The sequence below is a fragment of the Denticeps clupeoides genome, chromosome 10 (assembly GCF_900700375.1).
Source record: "Denticeps clupeoides chromosome 10, fDenClu1.1, whole genome shotgun sequence".
Classification (NCBI taxonomy): domain Eukaryota; kingdom Metazoa; phylum Chordata; class Actinopteri; order Clupeiformes; family Denticipitidae; genus Denticeps; species Denticeps clupeoides.
In genome coordinates, this window is record NC_041716.1 from 10151258 (window position 1) to 10176013 (window position 24756).

The 24756-nt window shown below is 41.9% G+C and overlaps 1 long non-coding RNA gene across 1 annotated transcript; it reads right to left on the reverse strand.

Moving 5' to 3' along the window:
• Positions 1-434: 434 nt before the first annotated feature.
• Positions 435-1407, reverse strand: LOC114798806 (uncharacterized). The gene is made up of 2 exons (XR_003751122.1): positions 1190-1407; positions 435-1023 (listed from the first exon to the last, which is right to left on the reverse strand). It is a non-coding gene; the product is annotated as an uncharacterized LOC114798806 (long non-coding RNA).
• Positions 1408-24756: the final 23349 nt, after the last annotated feature.

The window sequence follows — 24756 nt, forward strand, 5'->3', positions numbered from 1 at the left end:
ACACACACGTATACATATATATATATGTGTGTGTGTGTGTGTGTGTGTGTGTGTGTGTGTGTGTTTCTGTTCATATACACACCTTCTCATTCAATGTGTTTTCTTTATTTTCATGACCATTTACATTGGTAGATTCTCACTGGTAGATTCTTCAGTGAGAATCTACCAATGTAAATGGTCATGAAAATAAAGAAAACATATTGAATGAGAAGTTGTGTCCAAACATTTGACCTGTACTGTACATATATAATTTTGAACACTTTTCAATACTGTTTGGCCCTCAAACTTGTTTCAGTTTGTATTCAGCTCAGTTCTTTAATAAAAACAGCGTTTTTGTTACTGTGTGTGTGTGTGTGTGTCACACATACATAAAAAAGGCTAAGACCAATGTAACTGTATCTATAAAATAACTCTCACAGACAGAACTCCAACAGTTCAAAGGGATAAAATTGCATCTTATTTGCAAATTCTTCATACTTTCAATGATACCATGTAGATGTGGGCATCATCATGCTGGAATACAACAATGTTCAACAGGATCACTTTCAATACACTTGTATTGAACTGCAGTGGCCCTTAGCTCCGTGGGGACTTGTGAATTTGCCACATTGCAGCAAAATGGCCCACCAATGTATTTTTCCTCCCAGTCGTTTAGGATTTCCCCCCGAATTTGTCCACTGCACAGCAGCACTGTGGGCAGCACTTATTGCAGCACTGAATGAACATCGCAATAGACCAACAGCAGACTGCGCCCTGTGAGCATGTGTGAGAGGGAGATAGGCGAGAGGCGATAGGGGGGAGGTAGGGTGTGGAATGGGTGGGAGTTTAAGGGAAAGAAAGCAAGAGGCAGTCAGTAGTGGTGGTATTAACATTCCGGTGCACGGCGAGCCACTGAAGGTCTGGTATCAGTCAAGCTGTCCTCTTCATGCCTGGGTGACCATGCAGCAGCGGCCTCGTGGAGGAGAGGGACAGACACGCACGGGCACTGACAGAGACACCCCCATCGCCATGCCAACAGTGGCGCTGTGGGGGAGGTTAAGAAAAAAAAGAGGGTCGATTTAACAGCAATCAACCTGCAGATCACAAAAGCTCTGTAACCTGCCACCTCCTCAATGGCTTCATCATGCTGCCACTTTATCTCTCTGACTGCCTATCCTGCTTCCTTTCTTCCACTCGCTCGCTCACTCACTGCGTCCTGCTGGTATTTGGGATTCCTTTTGCCATCAGAAATTAAGCTGGAACAGAGAGGTGGTCACTGAGCCAGGAACTGGTTGCACCCATCGCTGACACATGAATGGGTGAACACACACATTATCAAGCCCCCCCACACACCTCATGCACACACATGCAAGGCTATTTCGGTCTCCCATGAAAGTTTAGTAAACTCAGCTGCCCCCCCACCCCCAGCTGAGCTGCAACCGGGCAGCTAAATCACAGGCTGACAGGCCCTTTCTTAATATAGCTGCCCCCTGTGTAACCAGCCCAGAAAAGGAAGAGAGGAGGGGACAACTGCTATGGCTGTCTCACTAACACACACTCACCTTTGCATGGTCTCTCATGTATGGACACCACACCCACAGGATCACAGACTGCTTCTTATGCACAGTCTTACTTACAAGTAAACTCATAGACTTCAAACAATACACGCCATACACGTGTGTGTGTTGCATTCACAACAAATGAACTTTTCACAACCTTTAGAAAACATCATTTGACCGCACAGAACTCCATTACATGGAAAGATGGCAGAAACGACTGAAGTCCTGTCTCAACACTGATCCACACTTCTGCTCTCATGGCGATAAAGCCGAGCTCTGATTCGCAGACGCTGAGGTCCGCACTTCCACCAGCTATTAGCCGTGGTAACCGTGGTGACAGCCAGTCCAATATCTAAAATTTATTGCCATGCTAATTACGATTATCTTGACACGCATTAGTGCAATTAACTAGAGAATTATGGAAGCCGCTATAACACAATGGGTGTGTTATAATGAAGTATGGCTGCTTTATAATCGATTTGTCCGAGAAGAAATTAAAAGAAAAGAAAAGAAACTTGGGGCGTTCGGAAAAGACTTTAATTCTGCCGTTGACGTCTCGTAAAGAAGGGGGGAGTTTTAACTGCTGATGCTGGGCGTGGAGAAAAGGCCAGGCCACAGGATCAGCAGGGACATATCAAATGGATGGGGACAGGTGATCGATGGGTTGCCAAAGCAATCTGTGTATGAGAGCATGCAACACAAACACACACACACACACACACACACACACACACATAGATACATCAATGCTGTCCTTACACAAAATTTGATTTGAGCAAGCGGATCATAGTAGCATGAGGTGTGTCACTGTAACAGAACAATCAAAGAAAAAAGTCATATAGAGCACAAACAATGACAGAGACTGAGTGAGAGTGAGGTCAAAGGAGACAAAAAAAAAAGAGAAAGAAATACTGTTTCTAATTTTCAACTCCAAAAAATATACCAAAATACCAAAATATCTTCGCTGCCGGGGCCGTCCTCTATGCTGGGGCAAGAGGGGGCAATGCCCCCTTAAACAAATGCTCTCCCACCTTCAATCAAACATTTAGAAGTTAAGAAAGCACATAATAAATTACCCACAAACTGAATATGGATAAGATTTACTACAGTAGCTGAAAATCCAGTGTAAAAGGCACAAATTAGATGATGTATTTCACCTCTAAGCTCTGTTTGTGTCCAGCGACCCCCCCCCAGCTAAACATCTAGTCGCTGTTAGTATGCAAATGAGCCAGTGTCAAGTTTCTCAGTAGGTAGGGAAGAACAAAATGAGAGGGAAGCTTAGAGGAAGCAGCAAATCTCTGTCTTCAAAATCTTGGCGACTGGTGAGATAATTAACAAATAAAAAAATACAACTATATTTGTAGAGACAGTGGGGGACTAGTCCATTGTTCTTCTCACAGTTTCAGTCACGTACAGAAGTGTTTCTTTCTCGATCCCGCAAGCACCACTGTCAGCCAGACACAAAGTAAAGCTTCTTCACTTTCCACACCAGCAACTCACAAAGGGAAAGTTAATGCTATGAGATGCTTTAATTTTTTCAACAATGCCCGCCCCTTTTTTAGTTTTGTTAATATTGCCAATAGTAAGAAGTGTTTTTGTAATGAGGAATGTTTTGTTTTATTTTTTAGTTCTCCCCTGAAGGATTGCCACCTTATCATGGTCAGGGAGTTTGTGTGAGTCAGTGACCCTAAGGTGGGACACCTAGGTTGGACAGGTCTTAGGGTAGAGGCCAGACAAAGTCCAATCCAGTTACATGAGAAAAACAGTTATGCAGCGCGCCCCCACTCATTTCCCACCTCTGTTGCCACCATGTGCCTTCTCTGCGTCGTGAGTTTTTCTTTAGAGACCAGGAGACATTTTTGGATATCTTGAAGTTTGAAGTTTCTCTTCATTCACATCCTTGCTGCTTGGCACTGCAGTCATCAAAGACAGGGATACGCCTAACAAAGACAGGGATACGTTGTACTTTATTTACATTAAGGGGGCGGTGCTTAGATCTAGAGATCAAGCACCTGGGTGACAACCGCAAACTAAGCTTGCAAATGACGTATTCAGGTACAGCAGCCTGCATCAATCAATCAATCAATCAATCAATCAATCAATCAATCAATCAATCATTTGTCCGGTGTCATCACATTTACCTTAAATGCAAAATACAGTGTACTGCACCATTTTATATGCTGCTATGTCAGCACATAAGATCATCATATTTTAAACAGGTTCTGAAATTTGTGACCTTACACCTGTCTATAACCGGCCCTGGTCCACACATCAAATCTATACAAAACACACAAAAGTAATAACAAAAAAATTACAGTGATGAGGTGCTCTTCACGAGCTATACCACTGTCCACACTAAAAAAGGGTCCGATCTGACCTGGCGTCCAAAAGGAGACGTCGTTTCAGGGGCTCCAGAATGCTTATTTTCTGAAACGGGTTCCAGAGTGAGTTTCTCTTTTCCACAACTCTGTGTGGATGGCAGAGCAGCGTTTTTGTGAAAATGTCACGTATCCAGGGGATGCCCTGGGACGGCGGAAGCAGGTGATCCCAACAACATTTAACCAGCACCGGTCGAAGATTTGGTGCTCAGTCATCAAGTTGGTGGTCCTTGTTCTTGAGTATTTGCAACACAAAGCTGTATATATTAACCAACTGAATGTGTTGCAACCGTACTAAATGTTCTTCAAACTCGGTTCTAATTCTGGTTCAGGGATTCTTTTTCATGTCGGAATTCTAAAAAAACTGAGTTAAAACTATATACCTTTGTGAACCACTGATATAGGGGTCAACAGTACATTCTTTCACAGGGTCCACAGTTCCAAGCAGCACCCCAGAATGTAGGACTTGATGTAAAGCGTCAACATCCAAGATCTATCTGTCAACTGTGCCAGTGGGCAATACGGATGCCCCATTGGCAGGGCTAGATGTGCTGTGGCCTGGGTGTCATAATGCATAATGCACCAAGGTGCGGCCTCATAGACGTCACAGCAGAACATGGCCAGAGTCAATTACGGCTCGGAGCAGCTTGGTTAAAATATCAAGGTCGCAGCGGCTTCCTAGTTGCCGTACGTCATTTTTCACCGGCTGCGTCCCTCAGAGGTCAAATGCATTTAGGCTCCATTTATTAACCCTAGAGTGGTACCTTTGGCAGGCAACACACTCAAACAAAGAAGATGAGATGGTGGGGGGCATAGATGAGGTTTTGCCACTTTATTTAATGGAGTGGCAGTCACTTCCCCCCTCTCAAGAGCACCGGCCCACTAGCAGTGAGCAGGAGATTCAGGAAACCCACAGAAAATTCAGTCTGCTCATGTTGTCATAAGCATTGGGGAATTCATCAAGAATTTTAATATAAATATATATTTGTATATTTGCACACATATTGTGGTCTAGTAAGACTCTAAAAGATTAAAAAAATGCAGAGAAATCATATGCTCTGTTATGCAGAGAAATCATATCCAAATAGATTTATGAAGTGATTTTAATGGAACTGAAAATCCTTTCTATAAGGGATCCGTATAAGCTTTTGCTCCCATGATAGTTTAAAGTAAATAGAAAGTTGGAGCATTGGTAAGCCCATGCATAAATTGTCTAAATTACTGGTGCTTCTGTCACAGTTTGTGAATTTGAGGTTATAGGTCACATTAAAGTTGGAAAAAGACAGGTCTCATTTTTTCCATGTGTCCACTGTACCAAAATAAACCATGTCAACAAGGACACAAAGACAGGTGTGCCATTGAGGTGTGACTGTATCGTCATCATCACTCAAGAGAAACACATTAATCCAGACGCTTTGTTTATATTGGCAAAAAAAAACAAAACTTGGTCTTGTTTGGCTGCCATGGAGCCAAATCTACTGCTGGCTAATGGAACACATTTAATTAAATAATGTGATGTATGGGTTGCATTTCTCTCTGGGCAGTCTCTGTTTCCTAAGGTCAACCAAGGTGACATAAGTGGCCTAAAGTGCCTATTCTCATTTTCCAGTGAAAGCATATCAGTTTTTTTTTTTTATATCCGGGAAGGGTTCTTTGCAGATGTTCATTTCTTGCACTTTACCTTAAACCAATGAACCTTTTTGTTTTTTCAAGCTAATACATTTTTATTAATTAACATGCAACATGCAAGGCTAATTTGGCACATCCAGTTCCCCTAAACTGATTTTGGATTGTATAAGGGAACTGGAGAACCTGCACTGAACCCACATAGATACCAGCAGAACTTGCATACTCCAGGCAAGAAGTAGTAGCCAAGTGGGTAACACACTCGCCTATGAACCAGAAGACCCAGGTTCAAATCCCGCTTACTACCATTGTGTCCCTGAGCAAGACACTTAACCCTAAATTGCTCCAGGGAGACTGTCCCTGTAACTACTGATTGTAAGTCGCTCTGGATAAGGGTGTCTGATAAATGCTGTAAATGTAAATTCAAACCCACCTTTTTTTGCAGTTGCCATGAAAAAGAAAAGCACCATGCCACCCGTTTTGAATTCTGACCACTGATTAAGTTCTTTTGAATGGTGTAATTTTTTATTCCTTAATCTGCATGAAGCAGATATTGGTGGATGACCAGTAGCTCTGTGACAGGAATGACTGGATGTTTCCTGATAAAGCCCTGTTCCCTCACCTATTCGCGCTGCTTTGTTGAGCTCAAAATGAAAATGAAACTAAGAAGCTGAGCTTTTAGTGTTTTACACCTGAAGCACTGCTGACTCAGGACTGGGATGGGGGTTGAAAGGGAGGCTGTTTCCTGAAGGACATCCCACCCCTCTGTCACCTCTCCCTGGTCCCACTAGGAACACCCTGGAGGATTGTGGGTAAGTTCTACCTGTCCTGTCACTTCCCTCGTGGCCCTCCTGCTTTGGCCTTTTCTGGCCTCAGCTGGCCTGGAGCGCTTCTCTCTGAAGAAGTCCAAAAATGCTGACTAAAGACAGCATGCAAACCATGGGGTCGGGTGAAGAGTCAAGGAGAGAACCCATCACTTAATGCTTCTCAGTGTGTGGTGATCGGTTGGTGTAAGTTAACCTCCCCATTGTGAGGTAATGCCTGCTCTTAATGGAACTTTGGATTAAGTCATTCCAATGAAACGTTCAGCATTCTGTCAGGCAATTTGGTCCACCTTCTGACATTGTGACTGCAAAACATTTTATTTTTTAAAAGTCTTTGGATCAAGGTGTTCAGATGAATATTAGACGCAGATAACCTGCTGTTTAAAGCGACAGATGTGCATGGGCCACAGGCAGGTGATGGCTGAGGTCAGAGTGGGGTGTTGAAGTGAAAGAGATTATATGAAGGAGAGGCCGCTGTCACTCAGGAGATGAAACCAGCCAGAGAGAGAGGTCTGTCCTTCATGGACTGGACATCTATTGTTTCAAATGCACTCTATCTCATCTCACACACACACACACACACAAAGCACCTTGCCAAAGTATTCCAACCTGCTTCCTTTCGGGAAAATATGGCTCCGCAGCTTCCCATTGCATCTGTCAGCAGTGTAATGGAATTACAGGATCCCATGATGTGGAGTGGATTGTGCTGTGGGTTCCTTCACACTTTAAGACATTTTCCAATTTAAACTGCTTCCTTTTTCCCCACCTGCCTTCCAGGGATGGGTCTGCCGATCCAGTATGTGGAAGGGATTGTGGTGGCTGCCACCAGCATTCCTGGCCTAGTCCATCCATGAGATCTGATTCGCCATGTTGATCTGCATGTCCTTTCCATTAGGACAATTTCCATAAGTCCCCCACTGGCATTTTCCAATGTCAAGGATGCTGATCAGAATATTCATTCATATTGATTTGTTCAGCAGCCAAGATCTCTCCCCTACTTCCCACCTCATTCCAGCAGCTTCGTCCACATTCTTTAAACAAAGAAGTATGAAACAGAAAAAAGGGGACATTGAAAACAAATAGTAATGTCAAGCTAATTTAGTTAACAATGTGCCATGATGCCAGGGGCTGGAAACAAGAATAGGTGGGGACTTGACTAAGGCATGTCCTTCAATATCTTGTCTAAGAGACACTAGGATCTGAATAAAATACATCAACCAGGCATTGACAGTCACAGCAGTATTATTTTAGAACGTTTCAATATAACTGTTGTTCCATTCCTCAAGGTAAAGAATAATAAAATGTAAGTATACGTCTTCAGTTAGCCATTTTATTTAAGTTGCTCCGGTGGGTTTTAAATGGACAGAGTGAACTTAAGAAGCTCATGGCAGTATCCCATTCCATTACCCTTCTAACGTCCAGAGGTAGAGGACCTTAAACAGACAGCGCCATTTTTTAAAAAGGCATAAAAGTCCATTTGTGACAGATGAACAGGCATGAAATGTAAAATGAACGGATTTTCTGATCCCGGATGTGGGGGACGCTTAGCCTCATGTTTAAACGCCCCACTACCTTCTCTTTAACTAAACCTTTAAAATTCTGCATGCTTAGGTGCACACAAAATGTCTTTCAAATCATCAAATAATCCACATGTAATGAATTAGAATACTCTTCATTTGAGGCCAGGTGAACTGTGCTTAGCCATAATTACCTTCCACTATTTTTCATGCTAAGAACAGATGAAAGTCAGGAAAATGAGTACAGGAACAGTGGCTCACAGAAAAAAGACAAACCCATGGGCTCTCTGCAGTTTCATTTTTGTCTTAAGTCATCCTCACTGTACCCAAAGGGTGACCTTTCAAAATGGGATTTTATACATAAAGTGAAATAAAGCAGAATTAATAAGCAGAAATGATCATTCTTGGTAGATGATGATTCTTTTTATTTTATATCTTTTCACGAGAACCTTTTTAGTCCACCCCCAAAAACTCCTTCCAACAGCTGACATTTTTCTAGCCTTTGTCTATTAGGAGAAACAAAATGTTTAGCACCTGGGCATAAGTAACAGTGTTGGAAAAGAATGAGAAGAAACATTACAGTAAGTCACTTCAGAGCCTCAGGGAAGCCTGACTTCAAAACTACAGCACTGATCTGAGAAACAACTGGAGTGTACTAAAGGCAGGAATGGAGGGATAATGAAAGGAAAGGAGAAATATTACACAGAGAGTGACATTAATGAGGGATCAGACGGAGCACAGCAGAGACCAAAGAGACTGAATACAGAAATAAAAACAGGAGCAGGATGGAGGCCAAGAGGCAAAATAGAAAGAAGCTCAAGAAAACTAAAGATCAGCCACAACAATACGATCACCACTTTATATAGGTTCACATTTAGGTGTTCGAATTGATTGGATTATGTTCATCCACATGATGTAAAAGACCAAGCCAACTTCTTCCATTGCTCTAGGATCCAGTTCAACACAAAGGTCAACATGTGGCCACCCATGTTGGTGGTTCATATTTTTCCTTCCTTGGAACACTTTTGGAAGGTCTATGACCACTGCAGACTGAGAACATGCCAGTCTTGTTGGTTTACTTTCAGTTTACTTTGATAACTGCTGTGTAACATCACATCAGGGTCATATGAGTTTTTTTAGGGGTGGCCTAGCGGTTAAGGAGGCGGTCCTGTAATCAGAAGGTTGCCAGTTCGAATCCCGGTCCACCAAGGTGCCACTGAGGTGCCACTGAGCACCGTCCCCACACACTGCTCCCCGGGCGCCTGTCATGGCTGCCCACTGCTCACCAAGGGTGATGGTTAAAAACGGTGTGCTGTGCTGCAGTGTAACACAATGACAATGACTTCACTTTCACTGTGTAACATGCTAAATGAATGAATACTATACGAATTTCAGTTAAATAACTTATGGCTGCTCCCGTTAGGGGTGGCCACAGGGGATCAGTTGGTCCACACATAGTAATAGTGAAAGTTGAGTGATTGCGATACATAGCACAGCACACGGTGCACACACAACAAGTTGTACTCTGCTTTTTTTTAACCAGTGGCCACCCATGTTGGTGGTTCAAATTTTTCCTTCCTTGGAACACTTTTGGAAGGGCCTGACCACTGCAGACTGAGAACATGCCACAAAAGCTGCAGTTTTGGACATGCTGTGACCCAGATGTCTTGCAATCCCAACTTATATTCATAATACAAATTTGTTACCCAACATTATCTTGTATTTTGTTGATCTGCTGTGTAACTGGGAGTGAACATTTTCAGTCATTCATTTCTGAAAGCTCTTCCTGAGTCTGTGAATTATGTGAGAGAAAATGAAGACTAAAATGCAGACCTTTACTCCTCAACACGCATTATGTTCAGCGCTGTGAGGGCTCACAAAACTGCTGACCTTGGTTCAGTGGCAGGTGAGTTCTGACTGCGCAGTGAGCTCGCCTGCCTCGGCAAATCGTTGGCGTGCCGCAGATGAAATGTGACAGGCACAAGCGTTAGAGGCCACGCAAAAAATAGTCACCATACGGTCGCAGTGAGTGCAGAGCCACATAGCTTCAGTTACACGTCCAACGCGATCAGCTTTCAGCTGAAGCAACGGAGGGATAGTGAGGGGCAGAGCGAGGCCATGGGGATGCGGAGGCAAGATCCTGTGGCACAGTGAATGACAGATTAATGGGGATAAATGTGGGGAATAAGAGAAAGAGAGTCCCTCACACATGATGCTCTTGATGCTGTAAGCTCTATAATTGCATTTATTGAGAATTTTCCTGTCTTCACATCTTCATTTCTCCAGTGAGCCATTAGGCACAGCCCTGCAGCCCACTGCCTCAAACAGGAAGAAGGGAGCAAGTGCTTGGGGTCAACAACAACTGCATGACACAAAAATGGTTCCTGGAAAAGTAAGGGTGAAAAAAACGAATAAGAATATCAATCACCTTCTTTAAGCTCCGTATAGAGAATATTACACATGTACCAAACCCTACTAGACAGCATCGAAAGAATGACCTTCGTGCCATCCCAAATACTGCAGCTCTAAATGCCAGGGACAGTTAAATCTTGGCTCAGGCCTGCTGCATATTCTGAAACCCCCAATGTGATACAGTTGCCCATGAGGCTATGAAATGTGGACACGGATCCCATAAATCTGATTTCATCACACAATCTTGCAGCGGATGATTTCTGTATGTGAAGTCATAAAAAGAATTATTAGGAACATTTGTACAATTCCTTCATGGGGCGTAATAACTCAAGAGCTTGTTAGCACCTTCATTAGCCCTGTGTGAAACTTTATGATGCGTCACAAATGCTAATGTAGTGCTTATGCATCTCTTATATCATTGTTTCATTGGTAACCTTCAAAGATGACAATCTGCTCTTCGCTATATTTTTTTCTTGTTGGTTTACTTTCAGTTTACATTGAAAACTGCTGTGTAACATCACATCAGGGTCATATGAGTTTTTTAAGGGGTGGCCTAGAGGATACGGAGGCGGCCCTGTAATCAGAAGGTTGCCAGTTCGAATCCCGGTCCACCAAGGTGCCACTGAGGTGCCACCGAGCACCGTCCCCACACACTTCTCCCCGGGCGCCTGTCATGGCTGCCCACTGCTCACCAAGGGTGATGGTTAAAAACAGAAGTCACATTTCGTTGTGTCACCGTGTGCTGTGCTGCAGTGTATCACAATGACAATGACTTCACTTTCACTGTGTAACATGCATGAACTTAATGTAAATAAAAAATCACAATTCCCTCCAGAGGGATCCCACCAGAGAAGTAGTGGGCAGGCGACACAGGAGTGTTATGCTCCACTTCCGCCAGTATGGTTAAAACAAATAAATACTAAATGAATTTCAGTTAAATAACTTATGTGTCCTATGGCTGCTCCCGTTAGGGGTGGCCACAGGGGATCAGTCGGCGTTGCTGTCCACGCATAGTAAAAGTGAAAGTGGAGTGATTGTGATACATAGCACAGCACACGGTGCACACACAACAATGTGTACTCTGCTTCTTTTTTTTTTTTTTTAACCTGTCACCCTTGGTGAGCAGTGGGCAGCTGCACTGTTTGCATTTCATTTCATTTGCAGTTCTTTATTCAGCAGCATTATTTTTACATATACAGTAGCTCACTGGTCTGTGATTAAATTTTCTTCAAATTTGATTCTAACCATGACTATGTGTCTATACATTGGGTGGCACATCTGTAAGCAAATAGCAGTAGTTCCTATAGATCCATCTTAAGAATCTTTATCTGGGTCAATATCTGAATGCGAGTGTAAATTCATGTGTGAATTCACCTGAAAATCCCAAGTTGAGGTATGTTGAAAACTTCAATACTAAAAATAGGGATGATGCACAGCCTGTATATCTGCATACAAGACACAAAGTAAGACAATGTGTACTTGGCATTCATGTACTGTAGGACACAATGCTAGGAAAAGTTCAGAGCAGGTGCTCTCTTTCAGCAGCAGCATATAAGCCTTTGGTGTGAGCACAATGCATACAGAAACAATTTGTGTTGCTCAAGCAGCTGATCTGCACTGAAAGCAATTCAAAGATATTTATATCGTACATGATCTATGCAGTAATTTATTTTCTTTATTCACCGGGACCAATTCACAGAGCTACCCTCTTAGGGGAAGCTATAACGTGCTTCCTGATGGATTATGCATTATGGGTATTTCAGAAGGCAAAGTCCTCAGCGAATGTTATGCTAAAGCACTCCTGTTACCCCCACCCCCACACACTAATTATAATTACCCTTCTATCTCCTTCTGTCAGCAGATCCATTCCTTATTCAAAACACACACAATAGTATCTAGAGTCTAGAACATCAAGTATAAGTAAACAACTATTACATTTACGCATCTGGTTGAGGTTAAGAACACCAACTAGCCCAGAACAACATAAATACTTAAATAAATCTGAGCAACAGATCAGAAGGAATTCAAGCTTAGACTGTAGATCCCTATTAACACTTCTCCTCACTTAAACAAATCCACTGAAAGAGAGCTCTCCTTTTATCAGTAAAGTGAGGTTAAGTACAGGGACAAAAAGCCCCGACTGCAGAAGGTCTGTTCATCTAGGCATTTATTATGGAGACAAAATGGCACTTACTGTACGTTGAGAGGCAGAGGCTGCGACGCCAAGTAGTGATTATATTTTGGCAGATGAATGCAAAGGGCTGTTTAATCTCAACTGGATAGTAAAGTGTTTATAGGGAATCAAGAATCTGTTTAATGTGTAAATGTATAATGCTGAATTCTTATTCATTGCATAGATTTACAATACACATAAAAGCAAGTACCGCAATAGATACAGATATAGATATTACTGACCTTAACAGTATTGGAAAAAAGCAACAACACCCAATCAGAAACCCAAAATTATTGCAAAGAAACAACTGCAACCTCATATGTTATGTCATATGTGCAAAAATACGTCACTCACTCACTATCCATAAACGCTTAATCCTAATTATGGGTTGTGCCCTTTCAGGGCAGATTGAATACTCATGAGCTCACATGCTCATACCTATGGGCAAATTAGAGTCAACAATCCAACATACTTTTACATTTAAAATCTTTATCAGATGCCCTTATCCAGAGTTACACAGTCACCCTGCTGGACTTGGTTGTCGACTGGTTCATAAACAGGTGTGTTACCCACTAGGCTACAACCAGCAACAAAACAAAACAAAAGTACTTTTATTTCCATTTTATTGAGTCAATCTCAGTCTCTTTTATAGCTTATTGAATGTTATTGAATGTTATTATTATTGTCATTGTGATACACTGCAATACAGCACACGGTGCAGACAATAAATATGTGTACTCTGCATTTAACCCATTACCCTTGGTGAGCAGTGGGCAGCAATTAAAGGTGCTCAGGGAGCAGTGTGTGGGGACTACCTTATTCAAGGGGACTTCAGTGGCACCTTGCCAGTTTGGGATTTGAACCTGCAACCTTTTGAGTCCACTTTCTTAACTGCTCTGTTACCACTGCTTCTATTTGCGTTATAACAAGCTTATTATTTTTATGACTATTTTCAAAACCTTACCATGTCCAGGCTGTGGTGTAAAAAGTACTTAAACAGATGAATACAAATTTCAAATGGCGTGTGGTGGTGCAAGTGTAGGATAGAAAAGCAGCATGCATCGAATTTGTGCCCAAGCATGGAACAATTTAAAAGTGGAGCAAAATGGAAATGTGTGTTGCTTCTCTGGTGGTATTAAAAGTGTGTGAGACAAAACTTGATTGGGTAGTAGGGCCAATTATTGTGACAAATTTCACAACCTTTATCCATGTGGTTCTATGAGGTGCCATCGTCTCCCACAGCAGAAGAAGAACAATGTAGAAAATATATAAATGTGATGGGCATAGCTGCTTGGCCCTCAATTAAACCAGCCTATAAGGTTTGCTTGAGAATATAGAAGAAAGACCTTTAAAATGCAGAAAAAAAGTAACCTTTAAAAAGAAATGGACAGTGACATCCGTCCTCAGTAACAATGTGCCATTTCATCTACCATTAAGAAAGCCATCGGGACAACGATGTGGCTGTAAATGACCAAAAACTCCCTTACACTCAATTTTTTAAATCACACGTATTGACTCCTGACTCTGTTCTATAAGCTGAATAGAAGTGTAAGTGAAACAATTTCATATAAAAGTTTTATTTCCGACAATTTCTGAATATTCTATACTATACGTATTTGTTCTCTCTCTTACTTTATGAATACCATATTACACATTTAAAATGCATCATGAAAGAATCTATCGCTAAGTCTACTGGATTCTGGTCTGATGCATTGTGTTACAATAATGTATACAGTCCCACAAATGAAACGATAAAACCGTTCTATTCTTACGGAGCACCCACTAATACCCTACAGATGGGTACTTTAAGCTTTTGTAATGGATGACAGGCTGTAAGCTGCTGCACTGAGATTGATGGTCTATTCCTACAGGCATATGCAATGTATAAAAACACAAAGACACACTAACTCTGTCTCACACAAAAACACACCGGCAGATCCACAAGGAAAGACATGAACAGCTCAGTGGGACCTGGAAAAGAACACACACACACACACACACTCACTCACACACACACCCATACACATAAGGACAGCATGTGCACCATGGCTTGGGAGCTGGGAAGAGTGTGTACACTGGGTACAGTATACACTATGCAGCGCGATGAGATTAATGATAGTGTGTGAGTGTGTGTGAGTGTTGGGGGTGATGTATAGTTGCTCTTGGGAAATGTGACTGGTTTTCTTATTTCTGTCCATTCCTTCCAGCCCTAAATAAAAAAACAACAACTCACAAACATATCCACATACTCATCACATTGCCTCTGTCAGTGTACATATACTTTAAATTAACTTGGGGAAAATAATGTTTAATCCAATATAATGCATTTAATAGAAATGCTTCGAGGATGTATTTGTGTATGCAGGTCATTAGCAGGATATTGACAATCCTATGACTACATACGAGAGTGTGAGTTTTTGTCACGTCCTGCCTGTTCCAACCATCTTGACACGCCCCCCCTCGCCTGAGTAATAGGGTTTATGTCTGTGTCTGCGTGTCATGTTGTGTGTGGCCACAACTTCTGTTAAAGCCCCATCCCCTAGCATGCACTTGGCGATGTCCTTCGCACTTCCGGGTTAAAGGTTCCTGGTCACATTCCCTCCCTCTGGCACTGCGGCATGGATACAGATACTCACCATGTAATAAATAAATAAAAAGTCAGATACGGCCTGTTATGTCTAATTGTTTCCCCTATTTAAGCCCATCGGATCTCTGTCACAAACCCTGTGGTGTTCCCCAGGTCTGTCATTCCCATAAGACTGGTTTGTGTTCATTGATTGTTTGTTACATTTACATTTATGGAATTTAGCAGACGCCCTTATCCAGAGCAACTTAGAATGTGCTTTCATGTTACCATCTATGAAGTAATCAGTTCTGCTTTACTAGGACCCCCAACTATTAATACAATAATTTTATTTCACTTGTATGAAGTATCTGGGTGACCTGTATTGATAGATAAGGGCGAATCCGTCTGATAATATCAGTCAATATCACTCGAGACGAGTGTTGGTTGTCCATAGTTACTCCAAGGTTGCATTACATGTATCATACAGGAACATGTGGTATCCAGGTACAAGGCTTTGGACTTGTGACTTTGGACAAGCAGGCAGCAGTGTTGGGCTGTGTGGTGCTTCACGCACCGTTGAACCAGAGGGAATAGTTTTTTCAGATCATTTGACATTACTGTTTCCATGTACCTCAAACTATGTTCATCTTTTTATTCAACTCCTCGGTGACTATCGTTCCTCTGCATCTTGGGTGTGAGACTTTTTCAATTTTTCAATTTATTTTTTGCGTGTAATGGTGTGTTTCTGTCACCCAGAGCATGATCTTTAATTATGCTGTTATTAAAAAAATAGGAGGAGTCCATTGATTGACAGCTTTTGTAAGTGCCAATGACAGCTGGTGATGCAACGCTTTTCACATTCAGTTCAGTTCAGTGGATATCATCATTAATGCACCAGATCTTACCAGTTCTTCGTACTTTCAGCAATACATCTCCAAAATGGAGAGGAGCGAGAAAGATTCCTAAGGGGAGAAGAACTATGCCTGAACCATAAAACCATATGGCAATTATAAAAGCTAAACAACAATAAATATTTTACTAATCACACAGAGAAATTAAGGTATATCACTGGGTACAAAAAAACTGTTCCTTTCAGTTGATTGTACCTCAAAAAGTACAGGAAAGGTCCTTTGTGATACCATGTGGTACCTTGAAAGGAAAATGGTTTGGGAAAGTACATATTTGTACTCATGAACCTGTACCACAAATAATCACAATTAATTCAATGTACCAACAAAAATGCTTGTAAATGGCTAGATTTCAGCTGCACAACAGTGATAGAATGGCTTTGACCAATCTTTCCAAAAGTTGCCAATGTTCATGTTTGTAAAAGTAATTTTTTCACAGCAGCATAACACAACAAAGGACAAAAGGAATGTACATGAAATTCATCAATGACAGAAAAAAATCACTGACAGACAGACTTAGTGGACTAAAACTCTGTGCCTGTGATTTGAAGGTTGCCGGTTCAAGTCCAGCCTCCCCATGTCTGTGGCTCCTTACGCAAGGTATTTTACATTTACATTTACATTTACAGCATTTATCAGACGCCCTTATCCAGAGCGACTTACAATCAGTAGTTACAGGGACAGTCTCCCTGGAGCAACTTAGGGTTAAGTGTCTTGCTCAGGGACACAATGGTAGTAAGTGGGATTTGAACCCGGGTCTTCTGGTTCATAGGCGAGTGTGTTACCCACTAGGCTACTACCACCCTTGTATTTAACCCCCAGCAACCAGTGGGCTGCCCTTTGCAGACCACTACATCATACTTACATGCAAATATACTTTTAAATTCCAGTTGTGACAGGTACACTATTGTGCCTTAAATGGTACAGATGACTATGGTACAAAAAGGTACCTGCGAGGATAGGTACATTATTGTTCTTCAGACAAGCATTTGTACCCATATACTTCAATTTCTCTGTGTGTTCCAGAGGCTTATAGAAAACTGATTTCACCAGGACCACACTCTGTATTTTTTGTCTCCTTCTGTCAGTTCTTGGCCCATCCGCTTGTGCTTGTGGTTAGTAGAGGCAGAGATCTATTCCAAGGTGAGATCGACAAACAGGACACACAGAGACACTGTCTCATCTGTTTCCCTACAGGAGTGTAGGAATTACCCACCAGAATCCATCGCTGATAAGGGCGGTGGTGGGCGCCTGATTGAGGTGTGGAAGGAGACTGTATAGTACTGTACAGACTGTACAGCGCTAAACTGTGCAGACATAGATCCTTCTGTCCAGCAGAAAACCAAGCGGATTCATCAGAAATGACTGAACGAAGACCTGATGAAATAGCTGTCACTAAGTGGATGGTCAACAATCCAGATGCCAAGGCATGGACTACCCGTGGATTTGAGGAAATCAAGAAAGGACGCATATACTCATTTGAGACAATGAGAAAATATGGTACAGTCCAACTGCCTGAAATGGTTCATATTCCAAGTCTGTTCAGGTGCAAAATGCTGCAGAAGTCAGTGAGTTCAAAGTTGACCCAATTTTCAGGTAATAGTTTTTGGAATTTGCTTCTTACAACCCCAAAAATTTGATTGATATGAAAAAAATCTGAATCAAGATACTAGGTTTTTCTTTGGTCTCAGGAAGCTATACACACTTTTTTTTCATGTCACACACACCTCCCCCCTTCTTTGCCTGCACCTTCCATCCTGAACTGCGTCACACTAATTTCAGGACATTGAATAAAATGTTGGCAATAAATCAGAGCTGCCATGGCAAAAATACACACAGATTCATCACAGGATTAGTTTTATTCATTTCTCTCGCCTTGTTCCAGCAACCCCGTCTCTCTCTCTTTCACCCACTCTCTCTCTCTCTCTTTCACTCTCTTTTTGTCGCTCTTCTTTTTTCACTGTCCAGAAGCAAAACGCTGTCCATGTTCTACTAACCTGCCTAAGATGCACTAGCACGCTTGCAGCACTGTGAAAAAGAAGAGCCGGTAGAGCCCGCAGTTTTGTCTTGGAGCTGGATGGTTGGCCAGCCAACAAGCTTTCAGGAAAGCTGCACTCCAGCAGGGTTACAGTGAGGTCTTATCAGATGGCTTGTTGTCTTCGTTGGGCCACCCGGATCTACCTAAAACGTCAGGACTCCATTAAAAACTGTCCCATTGACTTTTGTTGAACTCCTACTCAACTAGGTTATGTTTTACAAACGCTTTGTTGCTAATTTCATATTTGCCATGTATGTATATGATGTACACAGGTTTCTAATATGAGCATTCCTTGTTTGGTTAAAGCAAATGTTATAGTCTGGATGTACTTTCTGGAACTGAATGTCCAGTTTTGGTCTAGCAAAAGGAAGTTTCAGTACATCTAAAACAAATCTTTGTTCACCGCAACAAAGATTTGGGCCTTGTAACACGTCCCTTCCAATATGATCACAAGTCAGAAAGTTGTGTAGTGCGAGCTGTACACCAATAATTCAAGCTGTAGCTGTGTGAACCTTTCAACCACAATCCAGCCAGAACTTTTTATTTTCGACCACTTAACTCCAACTTTTAAACAACTGGTGTGAAGTTTGTGCCATACTGGTCTTTCAAAAATCAGTTTACCAAAGTTGCACAGTACAGTACACAGTGCTATATGATGTGCCCTCATTGACAAACCCAGCCATCCCCATCAATTAAGGAACTGATAGGGTTAAAGCAGATGCTGTAGTTGCTTGTTGCCGCAGAAAATGCAGACTCTCTCTGTGTGGTAGATGCTGTTTCTCTGGTCGGTCGCTGGTGAGGTGCTGAAGCCCTGGCTGTTTGTAATGTGCAGCGGCCTACCGGGACTTTTACTTTCGCAGGAGGAAATGATCTCGCAATGATGAGCATGGCGAGCGGACGGACGTAGGGGGATGGGGGCATGTCCTCACAACACAACCCTGCAGTCCTCATATTAAGCAAACCATCATTCCTCATCCAGCTTCCATTTTGTTCTATCATTTTTTTATTGGTATTACAGTATGGAGCAATTAATGTTACTATATATGAGGTGTTTACGATGTGCAATGTGCATTTGGTTGCAGGGCAACCAGAGCCCCTGTATGAGGCATCAGTCCATTGCAGGGCGAAAGAACACACACATGCATGTGCTACTCACACCCAGGTCTAGTTTAGCATTATCGCTGTGCCTAATGTTCATATATTTGGTTGGTGGAAGGATACTGGGGAAGCCTGTGTGCCTGCTGTGTGTCTTTACAGAGATATTTGTGGGGCAGTGGTGGCCTAGCGGTTAAGGAATCGGCCCCGTAATCAGAAGGTTGCCGGTTCGAATCCCAATCCGCCAAGGTGCCACTGAGGTGCCACTGAGCAAATCTCCGTCCCCACACACTGCTCCCCGGGCACCTGTCATGGCTCAGGGTGATGGGATAAATGCAGAGGACAAATTTCACTGTGTGCACCGTGTGCTGTGCTGCTGTGTTTCACATGTGACAATCACTTCACTTTTTTTTTTAGATATATTTTTTTAATGCTCTTTGTAAATGTGTAATTGAGGGATACCTGAAATTGCTTTTCCTCCCTGGGACCCTCTGGACATTTCATTGGACCCCCTAGAGTTTTCAGTTGCTTTTCTGTGCTTTTACTTCATGTCTTCCCATATTTAAAATGTTTTTTTTTTTGTCTTCTCCCAGCCCTTATCTCTCTCTCTCTCTCTCTCTCTCTCTCTCTCGATCCCTTCCTCCTGTTATGTCCTCGAGTGGCCAAGTGAATGATTATCTGGGGCAGCAATGAGATCCATCACTGCATGGCACGGGCAGGCAGTTTCCTGGTGTTCCCTCAGAGAGCCGGTGTTCCCCTTTAGATGCCAGCGCTCTCGCTCTGTTGCGGTAGAGGCGAAAAGTAAATTAGCTGGAGCACAGTTACACTAATTAAAGCCTGGGCTTGATTTAGTTGTGTCGTTATTGCCAAGCTAACAGAGTTTTGTTTAGCACAAGCATGGAAAAAAGAAACAGAAGAAAAGTAAAAAAGAGAGAGCCCATGCACCCTCACATTGCTCCATGATGACCAGTGCTCCAGGAACCTTGTTCATAGACATCCACTTAGAGGGTAGTAGTGGCCTAGTGGTTGAGGAAGTGGCCCCATAATCAGAACGTTGCCGGTTCGAGTCCCGATCCGCCAAGGTGCCACTGAGGTGCCACTGAGCAAAGCACAGTGCTGTGCTGCTGTGTATCACAATGACTTCAGTTCACTTCTTCACTGACCTCAAGGTTGATTGAACAGCGCTATGAATTCAGGGGTATAAATTGTTGAAAAACACATAGCTTTCATATATTAAGCCTACAGTAACTACACTATTTCAAATATCAGTATAATCATTATAAGGAATACACAACTATGTGCAATATCTTTATACATTCACATTTTCAATTGTAAAATGTTAAGTATTTGAAAGAAACAGTACAAACTGATCTTGGCAATATAGACTGTGCTCATTCAAAAGGCGAAAAAACCAATATTCTATTGTGGGACATTATGTTTTCTTTATTTGCCCACTATTCCCTTTACATAATTTGTAATCATGTTAATTTATTCTTCTAGATTTCCTGTTGATACACAAGTATTTAATTTATGGCATTTATCAGACATCCTTATCCAGAGCAACTTACAATGAGTGGTTACCGGGACAGTCCCCCTGGAAACAAAGTATGTTGCTAAGAGACACAATGGTAGAAAGTGGGGTTTGAACCTGTGACTTTGTGGTCATCTGGTTCATAGGTGTGTTACCCACTACTACCAGCTACTACCAGCTACTACCAGCCAATTTAGCTAAAATTATAAATTAGGGGTGGAAACATTATGATTCACACTTTCTATATCCCATGGTGCATACCAACACAATATTTTATATTTGAGTTTAATATAATTTCCTTTCTGCCCTTCTCTTGCACTTCTCTTGCACAATGAAAATTGCAACCCCCAGGATGCATATACTGTATATGGACTTGATTAAAGTTGATCTATGTAAATTGCATTATTAAAATGTAAAACATACAAATGAAGAAAATAAATGAAACAAACAAACAAAAAACAGATAGGCATTGTTTTGGCAAGTACATAACCACAGATGCAGAGGTGCATTTCTCATACTGGAATGTAAGTGAGTGGTCTGCCTGTCCCTTTAACCTTTAGTGTTGAACAGCTGATTACAGACAGAGCTGAGCGGCTCGATTATAGAAACAGACATACTGTACATTACACACCACTTATTTCCACACACACCTGTTGCTGCTCAGCTCCGCTATAGAACAGACGTGGATGGATTCAATCGCACAACAGTCGATGTGAGTTGTGCATTTCTGTGTGTATGTGCCTGTGTGTGTCTGTGTGTGTCCAGCTTCAACCAAGGACCTGCAGCTCCTGGTATGAGGCACTTTAGACCTTTACAGCAAAAACAATTTATCTGGGCATACAAGGTAGTTTGTTACCTCTTTTTCATATTTTTACACATTTTTTAGCAGATTAAAAAACATTTTAATACATGAAAAAAGACACATACAGTATTTAGGTTGTTTACTTTGAGGTTGATCTTTTGAACTGCACATTTTTGCACACAGGACGTGTGGAAGTGTTTTTATTCTATCTTACCTGAAGATGATAACAATGACTGTCAAAAAGTTGGTTCCCTATTATTAAAAATGTCATTTAAACCTATTAAAGAAAATTAATGTTGTGGGTCATGTGTTATATGTCTGTGGGTAAAGGGTTTTAATGTTTAACACTATTGACATCAAGTCCCTGCCACAAGTAACACAAGACCATATCCAGGGAAACATGAGTTAAAGAAGCTGGAGTGACAGGGGAGGTGGGAATGGGAGAGTAATCACACCTGTCCCACCCCAACAAAACCCTGACACTGACCGTCACTGCTGTCCCTGTCATTTACCCTGACTTTAAAACACACACATGCACGTAAGAACCCACTTACACAACACAGAGTCACACAGAGGTCACAGGATACGCATACGCACAGAACACTGCTCCTGAAGACATACAGTAGCTCAGATTCTGTTACCAAAGTGGGAAATTGCAAAAAAAAGAATAAATAAATAAATATCCCCGCCACCGCTACAAGAGACGAGTTTATATTTAGACGTCTTTATCAATTCAGCGCTGACACACTATACTGGCCCTGTCTGGCACACATACAGTAATTCACATTCAGTCATGAGGATGAACTAAATCTCTCTGTCATTTATCTGCTGTAGCTGCGACGGCGGCGGGAACTCTCATTGGCCGCATTCAAGCAGCCTGACGCACTGTTTGACATGTGGTTTATTTTACTCTTTCGCCCTCTCTATCATTCAAAAATCAAAGGGCGACGTGGGTGGAAGCTTTATTAACAACACGTCAGGAAGCTGGGGTCATTTGTCATTGTGATTAAACACAGAAAAAAATGTTTTTTTTGGACAGTTTAAACCCCCTTCCCATGGCCAACAGTATAACAACCCACAGAGGCTCCAAGGCGTGCAAGACTGACTCAAAATGCAGCGTGTAGCTGGCACTGTCCGTCAGACCGGCAGGAACGCCACAGGGCTCCTAATCCATCCGTGTCCTCCACTGCATTTTTTGGAGCCAGTCCAGTTTGGAAAGGCACCTGCCCAATTTACCAGCAGGCCGAGTGCTTGGGGGCTGGAAGCCATTTTGTCCCCCAGGGTGGTTAACCTCTGGTGCTCGGTACACGCCCTGGATTCAGACACCAGCTGTTGCCTGTGGTTTTGAACCCCCTGAGTAGATTGGAGGCATATTGTTTAATTAAATTTACCTTTTTTTTTTTTTTTTTTTGTCTAATGACTTCACTCAAGGCAATGGCAAATAACAAAATGGGTCTGAAGCGTTTGAATTCTATTAAACCTCACCTATGACCAGCTGTAAAGACGGCGCTGTCTCTCCTTTTTCCTTTTGATGTGTGTATGTGTGTTTCTTCTCTCAGATTGACAAATTGAGTGTGTGTATCATTGCCCACTGCAACTGGTGTATTCTCAGCCACCAAACCAAAGCTCACAGGAGGACAACATGGCCAATTTCTATATGTATAAAAAAATCAGATATCATATGTACTTAAGAACTCACAGCCTTTGCATAACACTTGATGCACCTTTGGCAGCCTCTAGTCTTTTTGATGGTTTGATGCTCACAAGCTTGGCACTCCTATCCTCGGCCAGTTTGGCCCATTCCTCTTTGCGGCACCTCTCAAGCTCCATCAGGTTGGATGGGAAGCGTCGCTGAACAGACATTTTAAAGTCTCTCCAGAGATGTTCAATCGGATACAAGTCTGGGCTCTGGCTGGGCAACTCAAGGACATTCAGAGTTGTCCTGAAAGTTGTCCTCCTTTGATATCTTAGGGTCGTTGTCCTGCTGAAAGATGACCCCCGTCACCTATTGTTTTTTCCACAGGTGAACTCCAATTAAGCTGCAGAAACATCTCAAGGATGATCAGGGGAAACAGGGTGTTGTGTATAGAATTATTGGAATAAGTCTGTAACATAACAAAAGGTGGAACAAGTGATAAACTCTGAATACTTTCTGGATGCACTGTATATCATCAGGACTTTGTTAAATATACGGAAAAACAAGACAGGGACGCTTGCCAGTTTTTGTATAAAAAAAGTGCCCAGTCTGGCAACACTGATATGGCCTGTCTAACCTCTTTTTCTCTTCACTATTGGTATCCCCTACATGCCAAATGGGCAAAATAATGTTTTTATGAATGCTCTAACATGTCTATGTATTATGCTATTATTGTGATCTTTATTAAAATGAGCATACTGATCACCTAGCTAGACAGGTATTCAGTAAATGGCTGCTCCTCCATGGCATATATGGTCCTCATTCCGTACTCCTACCACCTATGGTCGTGGCCAGTTTTAAATAACATCCGCAAAAGAAGTAAAGCCGTTATTCCTCAGTTTTTCTTCATGGTTGGATCTGTGCATTTCTTTATTTTCTTATACTCTTCACACTTAAGAAACTGAGTTAGGCAGTTTTACAAACACTGCTTCTTCAATGAGTTAATTTCACTCACAATCGCACAAAACAGGGCAATCAGAGCACTGGCAACATTAATCATTTCAAATTGGAAAAGAGAAGTTCTGATTATCTAGGATTTAGAAAACATTTACAGTCTCAGACATACAGCCGCTGTGTTGATCTTTGATGAACTTTGCAGCTATGGGAATATTTATTTTTCTTTCTGAGAGATTCTGCACATTTCCATTTCACTGGCAAGCGAAGACGGCACACAGTTATTGTCTAGACCTTTGTCTAATAAAAGAACTTTTAAGCCAGCATTTCACAGACCACGGATGTTTTATAATCATCTGTCATAATCATTAATGCTTGTTGCAATGATGAATGGGAAGAAATGTGGTGCATGAGAAAAGCATTACTTTGCAGTAATCATATTTACCTGTCTGCGTTCTCTGCGTGTAAAACCGAATCTGCTTACTTTTCAAACACTCACTCTTTACCACGAAGATAAATCAGATGTGGTGCTAACATAAAAAAAAAGAAGCTCTAAACAAATGAGCTTTAAATATTGCTGATATGTCAATGCACATTTCTGATAATAATACCTCCTTAGAACTGTAAAATCTGTATGAAGTGTTAACAGGACAAGATGCAGAAAACTGTGTGCAATTGGAAGCTTTGAATGTTCTCGCAGCTCAGACTGAGGAAATTATTAAAAGTCTAATACATAAGAAGCCAGCAGCAGCCCACCC